This window comes from Manacus candei, unplaced genomic scaffold (genome assembly GCF_025592945.1).
Source record: "Manacus candei isolate 608988 ecotype Guabito, Panama unplaced genomic scaffold, ASM2559294v1 h1tg000018l, whole genome shotgun sequence".
In the NCBI taxonomy this organism is placed as follows: Eukaryota; Metazoa; Chordata; class Aves; order Passeriformes; family Pipridae; genus Manacus; species Manacus candei.
Window position 1 is genome coordinate 19,352,803 of NW_026138066.1, and position 20,636 is coordinate 19,373,438.

Genomic DNA, 20,636 nt, shown 5'->3' on the forward strand with positions numbered 1-20,636 from the left:
CACAAAATCTGAAACAATAACCTGGATAATTCTGCATATAGCCATAGATGTTTTCCTCTTCTGCAAAGTTGAACTTCCAGATTTCAGTAATTATTATTATTATGTGAAAATAGAAAAATTGGGTGACATTTTTTGCAGGGTAACTGGAATTATTCCTAAACCTGGCTTGATTACACAGAGTGACAGACAGTGCTATAAAACACATTAAAATTCTAAGGCATGTTTTTTTGTTTGACCAACATAAAATACAGTGAGGGGAAAAAAAACAGAGAAGGGAGAAAAGGTTTTTCAACGAGGGGGTATTTTAGAAGTTATTTTAGCTGACTTTTAAATAGCCAGAACTAATGAATATGGTATTAGATCAAATCATCACATAATAGCTTAGCTCCTCTCTGACACTGTGACTTAGGAAAATCATCCTTTAGCTACAAAATATGTTATATCAGACAACTGGGTTTCAGCTCTAGGCACTGAAGAAACTGATTCTGATCTCTCTAAACTGTAAGTACATCTAGTTTCATAGAATTATTCCTGACTTACAACAATGCAAAGTTGACTGGAATTAGGCTCATAATGTTTGAGTGTTTTACTGTTATCACGAAGGTATCTCTGACTACTATCATATAACACTGATTCTTTTCCACAGAGGGTGGTGTGCTGCAGTAAAGAAGGAATTTTATAGTTGCCTATAGCTCGTGGAAGTATGATGTAGATGTACATCTACAAACACAAGGCAATTCTGCAAAGCACCGTCATATAACTTTTCCATTGCTTAAAGAAGCAAGCTCTAAGCAAAGTACCTTTGTTATATTTGATTATTTCTACATAGTTTTGGAACAGTCATAGCAGACAAACATATCAGAGGCATAATGGACAAAGCTGTCATCCTTAAAGTGGTGTCTAAGCCACCCTCGTGCATAAAATAAATGGGAAAAAAATTAACACATAAAATTTGTATTAGGAGCCTATATTCTGTATTCTCAGAAGTGAACTAGGCACCTAGAAGGCAGACATCTGTTGATCTTTTAGGAGACCTAAGCAGCAGGGTTAAAATGTTACGAGCACAACCAACATTTGACATTTTAAGAAGGGATTCGTTACTTTACAGAAATACAAATCCATTGTATTAAATAGGTAAAAATAAAGATAAAATCAAATTAGAATAAAACAACCTACTGGCCAAATGGAAGGGGGGCTTGCTCTGCTGTTCACCCAATTTCAATTAAAAAAACAAAAAAATCCCAAAGCAGTGAACTCTAATGTTGTGAAATCAGTACTGAGAGCGTTGCATAAAAGTTTTAAGTACAAATGAGCCAATGAACCAACCGAACACAGTGACCCTGTGCCAGACAAGGATCTCTGAAGAGCAAAGTCATCTACCTGGAAGACAGCATCAGAAGCAAAGCCAACCTGCCCACAGACTTGTTTCGGTTCAATCCAAGAGGGTTTAGTTTCTATGTACATTCAATTCTTGACCTCTGTTTTAAGTCTCAAGAAAAGGGACTGATTAATGTCAGAAATGGTAGTAAAACCTGCAGTGTGCTCTCTGGCCACTGGAAATCTGACCAAGAGCAGCAGCAATCCATAGGGAGCAGCAGCCAGTTACTGATGGGAATGGGTATCACTCGCTGCAAAGGCAGTTTGGATTCCAAACTGAATCCTCATGTTGAAAGGTTTTTTTTTCAGTCTCATCCTTTTGCCTCAATCCCTCACCTATCCTATCCCTATAAAGTTTATTTCCTTGCCTCCTCTTGCTCCTCCTTAGTTCCCTTTTTTTTTTAATCCTGGTGTGAAGGCAAGGTCTTGTACAAGTCCACTACAGAAGAGTGGTTTTGGTCTCATTTAATGTGAGTTAGAAACGGGGGGAGGTGGTTTTTTCCATTGTAAGCATCCAGCAATGAGGCTGTCTGTGCTGTAACTATTCTTGGTAGTAAGAGTGCTCTTCTTCATTCAAGTCAGCACAGCCGTTTCTGGAGCCAAGAAATACAAGGCCTTGTGGAAATAATAGAAGTCGACAGTTCCAGAGCTGATAAATGTCATTCCAAATTGCCCCTTCATTCACTTTCATTGTGTGTTCAGGCTAATGGTAAATTAATCGGAGGTCACAGAAGCTTGGTTCTCATAAAGGAGGATAAGTAAACAATTTTCAGCTATTTTATGTATTTACCAAAATGATATTACTTCAGTGTTTGGTCTTCATAACATTTTTACTTCTGTTATTTCAAAGAGCATTCTCAAATCCTCGCTGGAAGTCAAATGCATTAAAAATTCAGTCAGACAGTTTAGAAATCCTACGTTGCATCATGAGTTGGTAATAATTTAAGTAATTTCCTTTACCACAGTGGAACTACACTGATTTATTCCAAAAGACTCTAAAAAACACCTGGGAGACAGGTAATAACATACAATTGTGTTAAGTGTGAAGATGACTGTTAGGATGTTCACTCCTATAGTTGGTGAAACATTTTATCCTTCTTCCTTCCTGCAGCCATAAATTCAAAATCCTCTGCTCTTTGTAGTTTAAATCAAGAACTGTCTTCATTATGGATCTGAGCCTGCATAACCACAAAAAAAATTAGGTGTTTGTCTACCTTTAATTTTTAACTATAAAACCTCCCATTTAACATTTTGCCACATTACAGATTAGCAAGTTTCACTTTCAGTTATATCAAGGCTGTGTGTAAGTGCAGCATGACAGCTAGGGCAAATAGGAGAAACAAAAGAAATAAAAATACCGGTAGTATCTTCAGGTAGATGGTATCTTTCAACAGTCAGGAGATTTGTTTTTATGCAGTGGGTCACAGGATCTAGAACTACTCCCTGCACTTAGTTTTTATTAGAGAAAGTACTGATTGTTCCCTGACTTCTTCTGACATGCAGTTATTCTAAGGTGCCGTTGATAGGGGCTTTTTCTCCCAAGCCAGTATTTTTTAAGAGTTAAAGTCAAACATTCATTTATATATCAGCCAAACTGATTAATCCTTAGACCAAAGGACTTTAAGACTCAAAAGGCTTGTAATAATATAAACACATGTGATGAAAGTAAAATATGATCTTGATTAAAGGTTTTGAAATGTTTTTTTTAAAGTAGCACATTTGTCTAACAAAACAAAACACACACACACACAAAATAAATGTAGAGAGTAAAGCATAAGCAAAAACACATGAAGGAGGGCTAATAAAATAAAGTACCCATAGCAAGAGCAAAGCATTAGTAAAGAGATTCCCATCCCCTGTATCACAGCAGTGTCAGAACAGTCACTATTCTGGGAAGAGCTGGTTTACTTCCCAGGACTGGGAAGCAAACTTCCCAGGACTGGAAGACTGTCATTAACCAAAACTTGAGTTTGGGGAATTTTAAATCCTTGATTTGCTCTAGATTTTTTTCCTAGATGATCTCTAAGTATACGATGGAAGAAAGAGTAACCCTTCACCTACACCAGAATTTGGGGGGTAAGTAAAAATATTCAAGAGCTGTGTTTTGTAGCTTCACTCATCCTGAATTAGTATAACTTTGAGCTGTCATATTTAAGCATTAGACACAGGAAATCTCCAAATGTAAGTGCCTGACAAGCAACATGTAAACAGAAATACTGCTGGCAAGTTGAGTGTGCATCACACTGTTTTTATAAGGTTTGTATGGTCCTTTGAAAAGGTAAAATGCTAGGTTAACACAAAGTGCTTATTAACATGGGAGGAAAAAATGAAGAAGAGGGAAAAGGAAAGGATTTGGCCACAGTCCTACAGTAACTTAGCAGCAGAGCTTCAGACAGACCCAGGAATTCTGACTCGCAGTCACCACTCTTGAAATAGTTGGCTGAAATGGTGTCTTTTCTAATCTTTCAATCATGCTGTCTCTGTTTACTTCCTCCTCAGATAAAAGGTTAATTTATCTCTATGAAGATAGATACGGAAAAAAAAGGGAATAAAATCAGATTTTGAGAAACTCTCTAAACCATTTATTAAAAATGGCACTATTTCAACACCAAGAGCTAAATAAATGACAGATAGTCCAGAAGAATGAACTAGTCTCGGAGAATGAAAAAAAAGAAAAAGAGGAAGGATGGGGAAGAACCCAGACAATTCATTAGGATTTGATAATCTCACTCCTTTACACATTTTTTAAAGATTAGTGGACTATTAAAATACAGTAACTGAATTACTGTACTGTCATTTAAATCTGAGTGCTGTATCCCACTGTGGCACACACTGAAGGTCCAGGTTTCACAGTTTATTACAAAATCATGAACTACCCTGTGTATCATCTGACTGGCAATACAAATGTGCTTAAATGACCTGGCATAAGCACAGCCCAGCCTGCTCTGCTAAAGAGGCTTTTCATGACCTCTGGGAACAGATTCACCACATCTTGCTGCCTATTTAAATGACCTTGACAGTACAAATTACAGCCAAATGAGTTAGAAATAAGAAGCCAGAGAGGGGGGTTTCTAAAAGAATGCCTCTGCCACCTCACCAGAAACAAAGCCTCATTCCCCCACCCTGGTTTCTGTTTCGTGGAGATCTTCATTGCAACAGAAATGCAAAATATGGAGCACTTACTGGCATGTCTGGGGCAGAAGACAATGATGCTATTGTTGCCCACTGAACAATGCAGCCACTCAGTAGCTTATCCATTCAGTCTTGTGCTCATCCAGAAATGTCTAACTGAAGTATATCAGAAACCGAAGTGCAACAGCATAGATGCAAAGAAAATCCTTTGGCATCAGTGTCCCTCAAGACTACAGTTGTCCACACACTCACACAAAGATACTGGCAGCTTCCTTCACATCCCCTCCCCTTCCTCTGAAGCTACTCATGGTGAAATTATCAGCAGTGATAATAAGAAGCCGAGAGGTAAAGGCAGTTGTGAAACATGTTGTATAAATGAATCATGCTGCTGATATTATCCTCACTGATGAAATAATTGTATTAAATTAAGCAGGGATGTTCACATGACAGGATGGGTGAATTAGATAATGCTCATCTGCAGCTGTACCTCCTCCTGCCACATTCTCAAGTTTTGATTAAGAATAATGTGTCCCTTCCTGCAAAGGTGGAAATTTCTCTAACTACATAGAAAAAGAGGTGAGATGTAAAAACAGGCATCTTGGTTATGATATTATAATAAACACAAGAGAATTATTCTTCAGGTTCAGGGAAGTCAGTTTATCATACTCTTGCCCAGGAGTTTCATCACCAAAAGCAGAAGGTATGACTAGACTGGTTAGAAAGGAAAAGGTACCAAGGACAAGGCAGAGGGCAGGTATTAGGAAGAACTGTCTTCTTTCTTTCTGATTCTTCAAAGTGCACAGACTTTTCCTTCTGTGATAGCTGCAGAAACATCTCTGTCTGGATTTTTTCTACATCCAGAGCAGCTTTTTTTAGTGGTGTTGCTTTTTGTCGTTCTCAGAAGGCAGACACTTCCTGGATTCAGTGCATGTTATCCAACCACAGTTAATACCTCCAGACTTTACTGATATAGCCCAAATACTCTTATTCATGGGACTCAAAACAAAGGGGGTAACTGAGCTGCCTTGTGACAAAGATTCTTTTTGCTCTCTGGTCTGCTTCTTTTAGGGGACTACTCAACAAATAAATTACTCCCAAATGCTGATTTATACGCTGGGAGTATTATTGCCCAGTTTCCATTCCTGTTCATAGGGAAAAGCAGTGCAGGAACTCATGGACTGAATCTGCTGTGGACAGACAGGACTTTTACCCAGTCTTTTGCAACACTAGGGGCTCTCAGTGAGGATATTCTCTGGGAATATCCTCTGTCCTCTCAGAAAGATCCCTAACATCCTCCCCTCTCGTTTTTCTTTACAGGAAGCCTACTTGCCAGGAAAGAAGTCTGCAAGTTACAAAGACTAATTTGCTGCCCTGGAAACCCCAAGCTTTTGATTTTGTCTGGTCCACACGTTGTCACAGCAAAAAGCAGAGAGCTGCTGGGTGGTTTTCCCTTTGTATCCAGTGCTGTTTTCCTGAGCTGTATGCAGGATTCACAACCAGATATAAGAAGAACAAAAGAGGAGCATGCAAAAGGTCCTGGCAGGCCCTGGAAGCTGGGTGCCTTCCCCTCTGTCCCACAACCTTTTCATCTGATGTGCAGTGCTTACTCTATCGTACCTCTCTATTTTATAAGCCACAGAATACAGATGCTGAACTCATAGAGAAGAAAATGCCAAACAAGTCTCGGATCATTTTAGTCCTCCAGCTAGCTCAGACATGGAAGAGTGTGGGATGTTTCAGCTGCAGGGCAGCCTAAAAGCAGTGTGTAGGGAGAGAGCTATGTAACTCCCCTTCAAAGGCTACATCTGATGATGACCTGGGGCAAAGGCCCTGGTCAGACCTCAGCACACAGAACCCTAAAAGCAACTATTTTTTAAAAGTCTTCAGGAAACACAAGTGTTGCACTGGGACCTCACCCTTTGGGGTCTTGTAGAGCACCAGGCAGGCTGCTTGGCCAACAGAATACACCAGGGCATGCAGCTTAGCAAAATGAGCAGAAGGGTATGTGTTTACCCAAAATTCATTCGTTTAGTTTCACAAATCCTCACAGATGCATCCTCCAAACCATACTTGCAGCTTCTGGCTGGCTTTGGACTGTCAAAACGCCCACTATCCTTGTGAACTCTCCTGATAATCTCCACAGACAAACAGCACAATATGTTTCAGCAAAGTGGCTGGTATGAGATTTCTAGGCTATTTTTGCTTGATCATGAGTTCTCAGTCACACCAACCTCTAGGGAAACCTGATGACTTATGGATGCTTATCCCAACCCAGATCCAAACTCCAAGCATTCATTTTCATCCATACAGAAGTAACTGACTTACTGCTATCACAATTATTCTGCTGCTTGGGCCCTTCTGTTCGACTGAAACAGTGAAGAAGTGAGAGTTGCTCACCACACGTCTTAGAACCTAGTATGTGGATTTTCAGTACAGCATGAAACAAAAACTGCAGGAACAAAGGTTTTAGCATTTGCTTGCACCTCATAATGAAAAAGCTCCTTCTCATTCTGCATCTCTAAGTGAGTGAAAATTTAACTCAGTAGACCCATTTACAAGATAGCTTCAGTGAAGCTGCTTCTGAGCAAATCTTGGCAGGTTTGGCCTGAAAAGTGAAGGGCCCATGCTGAGTAAAGATAAAACATGAGTCAGTGCAGAGAGACCAGCCACTTGGAATTCTGCTTGTCTGTATATCATGTCAAACTTGGGTGCTGTTGTTAGCTTTTTGCATCTAATAATTATTGTTCAGCTGTATTTCTCACATCACTGCTGTACCTATTTATTTGGTATAATGCTATTAATGAAGTGCTTCCCTAAGGCGGCTCAAGTCAGTGGCTAAGCAGGAAGAGTGATTTAGGCACAGGTCAGCAGGGATTGACGCAGACACTGCAAATCTTCAGGGGAAGACAACAACTGATTTTTCATACTTCTAACCATGCAAATCTCTTTACATGCGGTAAAAATCATTAGAGAGGATCACAAAATCGTGAGAGGACAGGAAGGGAGAGGATTCTTCCTACAAAGAATGCTTCTTCCAAACTGCCCCCACTGAAATACATAGCAAGCAATAAGGTGCAAGAGGGAAAAATCACTTCTCCAGCATACCGTAGGAATATTAATTAATTAAAGCTCATAATGACTCTGACAGCTTTTGCCTTATTTTACGAATGGGAAGGATAAGGCACAAAGTGGCTAAATGATTTGCCTAATCTCACACAGTGAGTAAACAGCTGAGTCATAAGGAAGAGCAGAGCAACTGCCACTCTTACTCAGACCAGTGTTTGAGGGTTTCTTTGATACTGTACTGAACCTCCTGAAAAGTCCAGCTGCTTCAAAAGAACTTGCAAGAAAAAGATAGGGGTCAGACAGTCTGAGCTGTTGTTATGTAATTCTGAACTTGTGCTGGGCAGAAACTGGAGTGGTCTGTGGCCCAGAGCATGATGACTTGTAGCTTGGGTATTGGTTAGATTTTTGGTTTTAATCCTTTCAACGTAATTCTGTCCCAGTAAAACCCAATAAACTTGTGGAGTAGCGTCCTTAAAAATGCCCTCTCCCACCTATAATAAGGCTGTTTAAAAAAATGGAAATAGACATTAGACTGGATTTTGTTTGCTGCCTAAATTGAACCTTCCAACGAATAATCCCCAGTAAATGTTACGCAGAATGAACAGCAATGAAAACAACAAAACCTGAAAGGACAGGGAAGGACTTGGAAGGAAATAAAACAAGGACCTGCAAAGCCAAACAGCATTACAAACTGGTACATTTTAAATGAACAACAAGAAAACAGAAGCCACACTGATCAAAGCCTCCCACCTCCTCTCTGTGGTGGATGACACCTTCGCTGGGAGCACACCACCACCTCTAACCCCACACCTGCAAAAGGAATTAATTTCAAAAAGAATACAGACCAAAGCGAACCGTATCAAAACAAATTAGCAACAGACCCCTCCTCCTGCTGTGGTCAGGCAGGAGAAGCAAAGATGCTGCACAGTTGCTTAAGATTCAGGGGGAAAAAATACAAAACAAAACAAAACAAAAAAATAACCAAAACCCAGCTGTTGAAAACTTAAGAAGAAAAAAAGTCAAAAGAGCTTGCAAGAAAGAGATTTCAAACAGCTTGGACAACTGGCAGTGGACTAAGAAATTCCTTTTCAAAACACACCTGTGCTTTCTCTGACTCTGGTTATCTCTGTGTAGCCTAGGCAGATTTTACACTGCAGCGACATATACAGCACTAGGAATATGCAGTGCAAAGATAATATACACTGTATTTATTTATAGATACATACAACTGTAAGAAAAATGTCAAAATATGTTTTGTAACTGTAGATATGACCTGCTTGACAATTTGTTTTTTCCAACTAATAGCTTTTCAAAGGAAACCTATCAACACAAAACTCATCCGTCTTCAAGGCTTGTGTGCTGTTAACAACATCCCAGATCACTAAAATCAAAATGATTTTACAACTCTGCCTTGCTGGGTATTTTTCTCATTTCACCTCCTTTTAGCAGCAAGATGAAATCTAATCATCAGTTCCAGAAACTGAAGGGAGTTTAATGTACTGCAGGGAACGTTCAAAGCAAACACATACTCCTTCATTAAGTACTACATTCATAGAAGAAGAATTTGTTTAATATTTATACCCCATCCATAATCACATACATGGAGTCAACTACTTGAGAGTACCCCTGTTGAGAATGGTCGTTCCTTTTCTTATGCCACAGTCATGCCTTTTTTTAATTGCTGATTTTTGGGTCATGCCAAAGAGACTTGGGTTCAGTTCCCGACTTTCCAAAAAACTTTCCCTGTGAACTTGAATGAGTCACTCATTATCTAATCTGCTGTACACTGTCACTGATATCTTTGCAAAGTTAAATTACCAACTAAAAATTTTAGTGTTTTGCACAAGTGCAAACAGCTACAGAAAGCAAAGGGCTTTTGTCTCAATTCTCTACTCACAAAATTGGAGAAAATACATCCTTTCATCTTTGTAAAGAGTTTATTCTATGCAAGCTGGGCATACCTCATATATATGTTTATGTAACTGCATGGGGACACCACCATTTACAACCCTATAAGTTTAGTAAGTACTATTGATACTATATAATTATCCTAATCAACATATTAATCAATCATAATAATCATAATAAAACTGAAATATTTTGTAGTTTCTTTTTTCTTTTTTTTTTTTTTATTATTTGCTGCTGTCTGTACTGAACACAGATTACAAGCTGAACAGTGTTGAAGGAGTATTCAGCCTCCCCTGGTGAACAGACTTCAGTTCCTATTCCTGATTCACACCAGCAAAAATGAAATCACCATCAGGACTGGTATTGGGGCCAAATTGCTGGCAGGCACAATGAACCACTAATTGCTGGATTCATTAGTAAGACTCATAGTTTGTCCCCATGAGATGCTGAACACTTTCAGTTCCTTTTAAAACCTTGCATCTTAGAAATTACAATTAACAACTGCAAAACTAGTATTTTTGTTATACTGTAGAAGCTCAGCAGGAATTTGAAGTCAGATCACAAGAATGCCAAAAATCTATTATGTAAAATTAGGCAGATTTTTATCTACCATTCCCTGTTAATTCTGTAGAACATACATGCATCCACACACAACAGATACTCCATGCTGTTCCTCAAGCCTAAACAATTGGTTAAAATAGTTCTTGTAAAGCTGAGGGAGACAACTGCCTTAAAAAATACCTTTCAAATAGCCCCAGTATCACACTGTTAAGACCGACCTATTCTTTTCAGACATAAAACAAATGTCTATTTAAGAACACATCCAAATGCATTTCCATCACTCAGCCAGAACACATTCACCTCCCAGAAGCCAGCACTGTGAGATGGAAAGGGAGAGGGAGACAGAGAGAGAGGAGACCTTTAGTCCACCTACTGGCTTCACTGAAGGCAATGAATCCAGCCCTAGCTCATTTCAAGTAGGTTCAACTGTGTCAAAGGTTACCCACAAGCTATTTCTTGATGATTTATAGCTGATGTCTACAGATCTTCTTTTATTTTAATGATGACTTCAATACAAACGTTAAGACATTCTTTGTCTTCTCAAAAGTATATGAGAGGGAAGTTGACATCTTAAAAAAAAAAAAATATTTGAAGAGGCTGATTCGCTATTTCTGAACAGGGTCAGCTCTGGGCAGTTTTTATATCTTATCCAGAAGAAAAAAAAAAGGGGAGGAAAAACAAAAAGCCCCCTTCATTCTTTTCTCTCATACTAAAGCTGCTATGTTTTTGTGACTTATTCTGGGCACAAATCCTAGAGCACTGACTCAAAGTGTATGTCACCAGTTAATTATCATCAAGACAAGACACTACGATACTTGGTAAGCATAAGATAATTTTATCTCTTCATTAGTAATAACATGTATTTATATAGCATTATTTTGCTCTGTTTGAGCCCAAAGCTATTTACAAAGTGAGTCCCAAATGATACTATCATGGGAATCCTTCTACCCAGCACCGAACTGTAATCATTTGGGGGTGAAGAACAACAGCCCAGGACAAGCAGTGCAAGGCATACTGCATCCATCTGAAATTTAAGATGCCATGCTGGTAAAACTGCTGAGAGTTGTGCAAATGTGAGATTATTTTTAGCCTTAAAATTCATGTGTGTGCATGCGGGCGAGTGTGCACACGTGGTCTGTGTATATGTTTGGCAATGGTCATCAATATGGACATTCTGAATGCACCAACCAATCTCCATCAGGTTTGATGAAGTCCTCAAACATCCCACATATTCTGTGTAGAGGGACAGTGGGGTAGGGGAGAGGAATGCTCCAACACTCTCCCCTCAGGAGAAGACTCCAGTGCTTACCCACATTTTAACAGATACCAGAGGATCTCCAAAAGAGAGAAACTCTGCATTTCCAGTCAGAGTCCAAATACTGTGAGACTTCACCCTGAAACTAGTCTTTACCACTTCTGATGATCCTGGAGTATCTTGTTCATTTTAAAACGAAAGCAGAAGATGAAGTCTCTGTCTACTTTGTTCCGCTCTGCAGTCCTCTGAATAGCTGTGCTATTGTCCTGCTTAGGCTGGCCAAAATAATGTAACTGTTGTTTTTCTCACCCACAAGCCCCAGTGAAATGCAGTTGGTCGGCACAGTAGTGAGTCTCCCAGGTATTACACCACCACATCCTTCTGCCCAAGAGCTGCAGTTCACTGGGAAGACTCATTTTGTGCAGAGAAACTGCTGTCTCGAAGGCTGTGAATCTGGACACGAAAGGTTGTGGACAAACAGTCATATGACACCATTTAAACTTCTGATATCATGAACAAAATGCTACTTCACATGCATTTCTTAGTCAAATCTATGTGCTGAATTTTCCTGACCCCAAACTTGGCCTGTGTCTTTTATAGAAAACCTTGAAAGCATAGGCTATCCACACAATTATGATGAATAATAAGCAAAGAGAGATTCATCTCAGAGTTCTAATTGCAGACTCTATTTTCAGTGGACATCTGAAACTAGAATAAGAGTACCCAGAAAGGGAGAAAACATAATTTCAGAGAAGACTAAGAATATTGGAAATAGGCACAAAAAGGGTTCATCCTGACCTGTAAGCAAAGCAGAAAAAACCCAAGAGTTTAAACTAGAAGGGCTCAAGATTTAACAAGGCAACCAACGGCTAAATTCAAAATATATTAACTTACAGCTGTAACCTGAAGCCTATACAGCTTTTAGCATGGCTAAAGATAAAAATAATCAGTGACCTGGAATGACTGCTCTCCCTGAGAGAGCTACCTTTGGAAAGAAAGAAATTCACAAGAACCCACACAACAAAAACACTTTCCAGAATTGCTACATGCATAGTTTTCTTCCTAATTGTACACTGATTTAGAGCTTCTTCACTAATTCTGTCACTATATTACTCCCTTTTCCAGCACACTGCTTCACAGTTTTCTCCGGAGCATTTCGGAGACGAATAAATGTACCCCTGAAACTCAACTTTAGGAAGCTTTTTGTGCCAGTTTTCCCATGGACATGTCACGTTGGGTTGTGTTTGTCACTCTGCAGCTCCTGTTGTGTTCTGTTAGCCTGGAATCACGTAACACGATGTGGCTGATTCATGACGTGACATGTCACTGCCTGGCATGTCAGCTGAAAGCCATACAAACCCGTGTGCTTCATCTCCACGCACACATACACATCTTGGAAATGCCCCCCTTATTCTGAATCCCCTAGCAGGTGCTGGCACATCCGCTCAAAAAAGTTGAAGGAACGCTAATAAGTTATGAAATACTCGAAGTTACATCCCCTCCGTAACATCACGATTAGAAACTGAAAAATCTTCTCTGCAGTGTTCCCACTAGAGACAAGGTCTTCCCCTCCACGCTCTCTGTGTGTGTCAAGATACTGAACAATCTTTTATCAAAGACTTTTTTCTTAATTTTTCTTTTTTTCTCAGGGATACCAGTCATGGCAATAGCTTATCTTTACTTTAATAGCAGCTGGGAAAAATGTAGCAACCGAAATGAAACAAACAGAAACTAAACTCATTCATTAGCACTGAAAGTACACATTTGAATTCATAGTCTGGCAGCATTAATGGACAAAGGCACACGATCAAGACTGAAACTTTAAACTGGTTTCATGTATTAAATCCTGTCAAATTGCATCAAAATCCAAAATGGTTTGTTGCGTCAGCTTGTCTGCCTCTGATTGTCCTTTGGATGCTCTCGAACGTTCTCTCTGGATACTACAGCAGCACTTTCACTGGGAGATTCTATAGTAAAAAGTCTAATTCTGCTGAGAAGTATTTATGCCTTAGCAGAATTGCCAACATGAAATCTTCCATGATTTGAGACTGCAAATTAATCCCACTTGATTAAAATAGTAACTCATAGATTAATTTTCTTAGCTGCTTTCTAAGCCTTTGAGATACATTTATACCAATCTGTAAGTTTCAGCCATGACAACCTGAAGCTTTTTTGTTCAAATGAGATTCTCACATATCCACATGACTCCAGGATCTGGGGCTTTAAGGAAGTTATCCATTATAAAATCATAAGATGTAGCCACAGTGCTTGGAAAAGTATGTGTCCTCTGAAGATGCTTTCCACATAATGTCTGTGAATCCCTCTTTTGCACCAGCTCATTTTACGCTAAATAATTAGAACTGCATTCTGTACAACAAATGTGTCGTTCTGAGAAACCTGAGTGGAATATTTGCCAAGCATTCCGTATAACTCTGAAGTTAATACTAACCTATAAGAAACTGCCTTGCTGAATTTGAAAATGAAACAGATTTTTCCATTCTGCTGCTGAATGTTGCTTCTCTTCTGCTATCCACAGTTACCAGGGATTAGAGATTAAAATGTTTCAGATTAAAATATTTTTGGAGCTCCCTTGTTACATGATTATCACTGAGCTGTGGGTACAGGAATACTTACTGCAAAATATATTTCTTTGCTGCTTAGTTTGAATTCCTTTCTGCCAGAACGTGTCAAGAGGAGCTAATTTCAAATCTAGCATGGAACGTGGATGCAAACCACCCTCCTGCAGACAAAGCAAGCAGTCTTTGGAAGCTGCTAGACTGATCACATTAGAATTTGATTCAACCACCTCAGAAATTCACTTTCCATGTGAAAAAGAAGTTCTACATTTGGCAAAACATGACCACACTGCTGTCCACTAGACGGGGCCAATGCAGCCCATGCACTTTTCTTTTGATTACTAACACATGCCCACAATTAATAACACAAAATGCCCAAACACTTAACCTGAAGCTGCAAAAGGCAAGGTTTGATTCCCGAAGTGAAGTACCTGGTTCCCTTCTAGAAGGATCTGGCAGAATAAGAGTTCTCTGCTCCCTTTCAAGCTGTCTCCCAATCCATGAAATAGACATTGCTACAGTTCTATTACTTGCACAAGCCTGTACTCCTGGAATGAACACATCCCTTGTTTCAGAGACTCTTAACATCTCAGAGTCTAAAAAATAAATCTCTGGAATAAACGATGACCTTTACTTTGTAGAAATTTTATATTCTGAAGGAAAGTAGAAATTAATCTGATATTGGCATAACTGGCTGGTTTTTACCTATATTTAACTTAAGAGCTAATATTGGTCCTTCATTTTATCAGTGCTGCGATACTCAGCAGCCCCCAGCGAGGAAACGAATGTCCCAAGCTGAACTTTGCATATTTCTCCCATAGTTGGTCTCCTTTTCTCAGCATAAAGACTGTCTTCTAAACATTTTTCAACCTTCCCCATGGAACAAACCCACCCAAACATAAGGAGGATCAGCAAAAACCACTGCAACCAGAAAAAATTGAATTTTTCTCCATTTCTTTATGCAGCTCCAGACTGCATGCTCTCCTAAAGCCCTTTTACTGCTATTTTTAGGACTTAGTGGCCAACTGGCAACATCAGCTCAACAGCTATCTTAGTGGCATTAAAAAAATCCTGACTTTGTGACACCGTTTTCTTGTTTGGGACTATTCCAATCTCTTTTTGCAAAATGCTGCTTTCTCATTCAAGTTCTTTGTTACAGCTGACACTGTGTGGGGCAGTTCTCTCAAACAGCTTCTGAGAAGTTGATGCTCAGGTATTTCTAAGCAACAGGGTAAGACGCAGAGCAGAAAGAGAAAGTCAGGTCCCAGCACTTCTAAACTGAGGAGTTTAGGAGTCGAAAACTGAGGGATTCTGCACCTGAACCTGGCTTTAGTAGTGGCCTCCTGAAAGTAACACTGCCTGGTGTAAAACCTCGGTGTTCAGTATAAAGCCAATGATGTGGATCGTTTACACCAAAGATAATGAAAACTGCTACCTGCTGCCCATCCCACAAATTTTTCCATGTAGGAAAAAAGGGGGTATTTTATTTATTCATACCTGTTGTAGAAGGCATCAGCAGCAAAGAACAGCAGTGAACTAGTAAGAACACAGTGCCTGTTTGTCTACCGCTTTGCTTTACACCTTTGTTGCTCCCTGTCTGATTTCTGAAGACCTCTCTTTCAGAAATGCAGCAGTCTTGCCTCATTTGTGCATCTTTTGTTTTGTGATCAGAGATTTTGGAGAGTTTTCTTTCCCCCTTTTTCTTTTTGTTATGCTTTCCTTTGAGTTTTCATTATAAAAAGAGGCTACTGAGCCTGACAACTCTGCTCGAGAGACAGGCTCCTGCCAGAGACAGGATATCAGGAAACAAGAGCTGTGGACAGTTAATCTGAAAAAGCATCCTAGGAGCCCCTCCACGTATCTAATTTATTTTTAGGAAAGTAGGGAGGGATGGGAGGCAGTCAGAATGCTGAATAAGTCCCTACTGCTGCTGTTATTAAGATACTGCTATTAACATCACTTTTATTGTCTGAGACACATTCTCTGTTTTAAAAAAGCACCTTAAGAAGTTGCATTAATACCCATCACTTTCTTGTGCTCCAGCAAATGGTTTTTAAAAAGTCATTGTTTATATTCATGGATGGAACATATAGGAAGAACAAGAAGGAAGAGGAAAACAGTTTCAAAGATTCTGCCACAAATTTCACATTTTACTATTTGGGATCAAAAGGACAGGCAGCAAACGAGAAAGTTTTCCAGGTAAAGAGATTATTAGCTACAAGGTCTCTATTGAGAATGGACAGGGGTACTAAAGAGGGAGCATAGTGCCAAGTAGAATAGCACAGATAAGGCAGATGAGGTCTCAGTTTACAGCTGATACATCACTGCATCTGTACTAGTAACTTTTCCTTAATTATCTTACAGCAATTTCTGACCTGTTTAATGCACTGACAAGGGAACTGGGAATTGTAATCACTGAAAAAATGTTTTGAATGTTCTGATTTATAATATTCTAGTGCTAACTGTTATTCCAGTGCCGAAAACCTTAATAGATAAATTTAACAAGGATTTTTTTTTTAATCAGTGGCATATAAAGAATTGTGTCCAGACTGGAAACTCTCAAAAACAGAAGAGCTTGCAAATCTTAAAAGAGAAAACTTCTGTAAAAACAGGCTCGATGTTCTATCAGGGACACTGTGTCTTACGCCACTTCAGAATAACTCTTGTTCTTCACTCTAAAATACCTCAGTACTGCCTTCAATGAAAATAAGGATGTCTTAACCTCCTGTTGCTTGAATAGGCATTCAGCACCTGCTGAGCTCTTCTGCCAATAAAGAAGATGGTAACTGCCATGAGAATACGACACCTAACACGTGCAATGGGTTAGTCTCACATAGGTTTCTTTTCTCTACTTTTCTGGGAAAAGGATTTGGCCCTATCTAACACAATCACACCCTTTGATCACCTGTATACAGCCATGATAGGTCTTTATCACACATCTGTCCTCTTTGTAGCTGAAGTAGTTCACTGTGCTGTGCAGAACAACTGGTTCATGTCTCCAAAAATATTTGCTAATGCTGATTAAAAAGAAGTGCTATGAAGAGGAAAAACCAGTATCCTTCTGCATCTGAATAGCAATGCAAATATCATCCTCAGAACTATTTTCCTTTAAATATGTTCAAAAATGGCAGCTCTGAGGGCACAAGGAATCTGTATGTCTACTTATCACGGGGGCTTCTGCCACAGTCATAGCGTGATGTGGCAAGTAAGTTGATGTATCTATGTACATAGCAGAGCTTAATGTCTTCCCCAAGATCTCCTCAGGATAAAATTTCACATTCTGCACTATCATACAAAAGAGAGAAATGAGGGAAAGGGAGACAAATATACCCAACTTAACAGGGCTGCTTAGGGTAGTCATCTAAAATGATGTTTAAGTCAACAATTTGTCTGAAGGAGAATCACAAATATCATATAAATGAGTGTTATTTTTATTTTTTTTTTTTCTCTGGGAGGGGGGCTTTTTCTTTCTCCTTCCCTTCAGATAGTTTCTTTTTTTTCCCCAACTATATTTTTATCCTGAATCAAGAAAACGTTCTTACCAAAACTGGGAAGTATAGTCCCATCGTCAGTTTTGACTGTGACGGAAGATCCACAACCAGCTACCTATAGTAAATAGTTTACTTATTTTTCCTAATAAAAATTTACTGATTTTTCCTGTGGTGTGTCTGAATTAAAATGCCCATTTCCAAAGCCTCTCTTTTTCTTTATTTTGCCCCTGGTATCACATGTACTTGGTAAGAAAGTCAACAGCTGCTCAGTTGTAGGTTCCCTAACGAGGCTTAACTTGCCTGGATGAGAATGGAGCAAGCACAACATTGTTCCCTTTCTATCATTTGTATATTATGAACAGGATGAAAGACACAGTTGGTGCACGTGGCACAAGCTGCAGCATCATCATCAGATACTCCTGAAAAATGAAAGAAGTTCTTCTGGAGAGTCTTGGCCTTCTTAAGGCCAGTCTGTGCTGTGGTAGAGAGGCAAACTCTAAACCCTTCAAAGGCAATTCAATTGCTGTCCATAGGCAACATGAAAAAATTTCAATGCACTGTTTACTTTGGTGATCAGATAATGTGAAAACAAAGTACAGTCTTGAGTTAAAGATTCACACTGATATTTGTCTGAATACTGCAGTTGAGGAGAATCTGACTGTGTATATCCAACTGCTTAGTGCTGTTCCTGGCTTGTCTGAAACACATTTCCTTTCCTTGTCACAACTCCCAGGTGCTACTGCTGAGCAAATAGTAACATCACTGCCAGAAGTATTTGAAAAGAACAAAAAAAATTGATTTGGACAATCTGTGTGCTCTTGTCATTGATGGAGACACTACTGTGAGTAGTGTTGGGGCTGAGGTCACAACAAGGTTAAAAGAAAAGTGCCCAGGAATTCTCTCCTGTCACATTTCACACTGAATTGTTCCTGTTTCACAACAGATGCTACAGACAATGCACTGTGCTCCATTAAATACAGGGAATCATTTAGCTACGTTTACAAGCTACACTGAAAATTCACTCCAGAATTACTGTACTTGAAAGGTTACATGGAAAGGGCTAGAATATTCCATCAGGCAGGCACTAGATGCTATATTTATACATGCCATGAAAAAAGCAAGGAACAAAAGCAGGAATGAACAGGGCCCCAGCTGTTTACAAGTGAGGGTGATGTTGCTCTCCTTATTCAAGAGTATAATGCGCCTCATCTGAAGCCAGTGAAGACTGTAGCTATCAGGTGAGAATCCTGGTAGCATGGGTAAAGGTCATAATTTAGATAAACATATTCCCTATAGGATTGCCTTTTTTTTTTTAATCCTGTGCACGGCCCTGTACAAGCAAGAGGCTTGAAGCTAACCACGAGATGGGCTGGGAGGTTATTCTGCCTAGTTCTTATCTGCACCTATGCCTGTTCTCTCCTACTTACTTTGGGAGCCTGTAACCACCTTGAACACCCAACAGAGCAGCATGCAAGCATTTACACGATCAAAGGTAAAATGTGCTTAAGACAGACTTTGGAAATCCAGCACAATTTGGCAAACTTCAAAGATAGTTGCCTTTCAAACGGGTTGTGGAGGAGGCCTTGGTAAATTTGAATGGTATGATTAGCATACCGGCTGTTTTTAAAACTGCTCAAGAAGAAGCTGTGTTAAAATCCATTTCCGCAAGACACACGCATTTTCTTTTGGACAGGCTCCACTAGCTCTGTTTCTTAAATCAATTTTTCTGGCACGGATTTCTTCTTGGAAGAATGTACGACACCAGCTCAGTTTCCTAACCAAAACTTGACAGAATGTGTGCAGCACAGCATAATGGCATCTCTGCCTCATGGCTTCCTAAAAGTTACAGTACAGAAACCTCGGAAGTGAATTTGACTGTTCCAGGTCACATCTGCTGAACGGTGAGCGAGACGGCAGAAGATGCCAGGGTAGCCTGTCCAGCACAGTGTTCAAACACTGGTGAGGGCCACTGATAAAAGGTTTGCCAAAACGGGAGTTGCCAAGGTCTTAGAGGAGTTTCAGGGATGTTTTCAAGTCTTACTAGATTTAAAGGATGATCCTTGGCAAACTCCCCCTGATGCTTCTCAGCATTTCTAGAGCCAACAGTTGTTCCATCTGCCGCTGAGGCCGACTTTGAAGAATCCTTGCAAAGAGCAGCACACTAACTTTAACACTACACAAGAGAGGAAAAAAACACAGCTTTTCAGAAGTGACCTAGATGTTTGCCAGTAGCTTGACACACTCTCAGGTAAGGCTGTCTCCTTGTCTCCAAACACTTGAGTGTATTACCAAAGCTGCGCCAGTGTAAACTGTGGGCTGAAAATAGAGATTCAGTAAACAGCATTTATTGAAAGCTTGTCTAAGGCATTAAGTGTTCATCTGTACTGATGTACAGTAGCAGCTAGAAAGACCACCACAAACTAGCTTCAAGAACCAAATTGCTGCCGGAGATTGAAAAAAAAAAAACAATTAAAAAATGGCTGGAAAACTCAGACAGGTACTCCCTGACAACAGCTAGAAAAATTAAATTTTAAAAAAATCAGAAGACACAATAAACTTTTGGGGATGTTGAACACAAACAATCTCTGAAAAAGCAAAGGAAGGTCCACACAGACACAAACGAAGGTGTTTAGTTCCAACACATAAGCTTCAGTTTCTGCCATTGTGACAGATTTGCCAGCACGTTTTCTGAGCCAGGCCACTGCACTATTGTATAAGTTTTATTCTAATTACTGTAGGCTCTGTAAAGGTTTCTTTATCGTTTAGTATTATAAATAATTGTGCTTCCAGGCTGGGGTTCAAAGCTCAGAACAGCACTCGCACAACAGCACAGGCAGGTCAGGTGACCTTTCTCCAATTCTCCTCTCCCTGGTGCTGAGGACAGACAAAGTGATATGTCTGTCATACGCCATTACCATTAGAACAGAATCTTGTTCTTTTATTACAACTGAACTCCGCCGGATTTCTCAGCAGGAATGCTAAGTGAAATCAATGTCTTGGATTTCCAGGCTGAGCTTGGAGGTCACAGCCACTCTATCATTTCTCAGCATTATCCCTTCTCTTTCTCTCGCGCTCTCTCTGAGCCTCCAACTGGCACACAGCAGATTGAAAACAGCATGCATCACAGGGCTTACGCTGCACAATTTTACAGCCTTTTGGAGCCCCCTTCCTTTCCTTTTGGCCCACTTTTTTATTTTTTTTTTCCCAATTTGCAAGTAAGTTTTGTTAGTCTCCCACAGACCTGCAAGCCAAAGGCACTGCAACACCTAC

The 20,636-nt window shown here is 39.7% G+C and overlaps 1 protein-coding gene across 17 annotated transcripts in view; it reads right to left on the reverse strand.

Annotated features, from left to right (window-relative positions):
- SOX5 (SRY-box transcription factor 5) overlaps positions 1-20,636 on the reverse strand; it is a 636,847-nt gene that overhangs the window by 38,290 nt on the left and 577,921 nt on the right. The gene's annotated exons all lie outside the window — the stretch shown is intronic.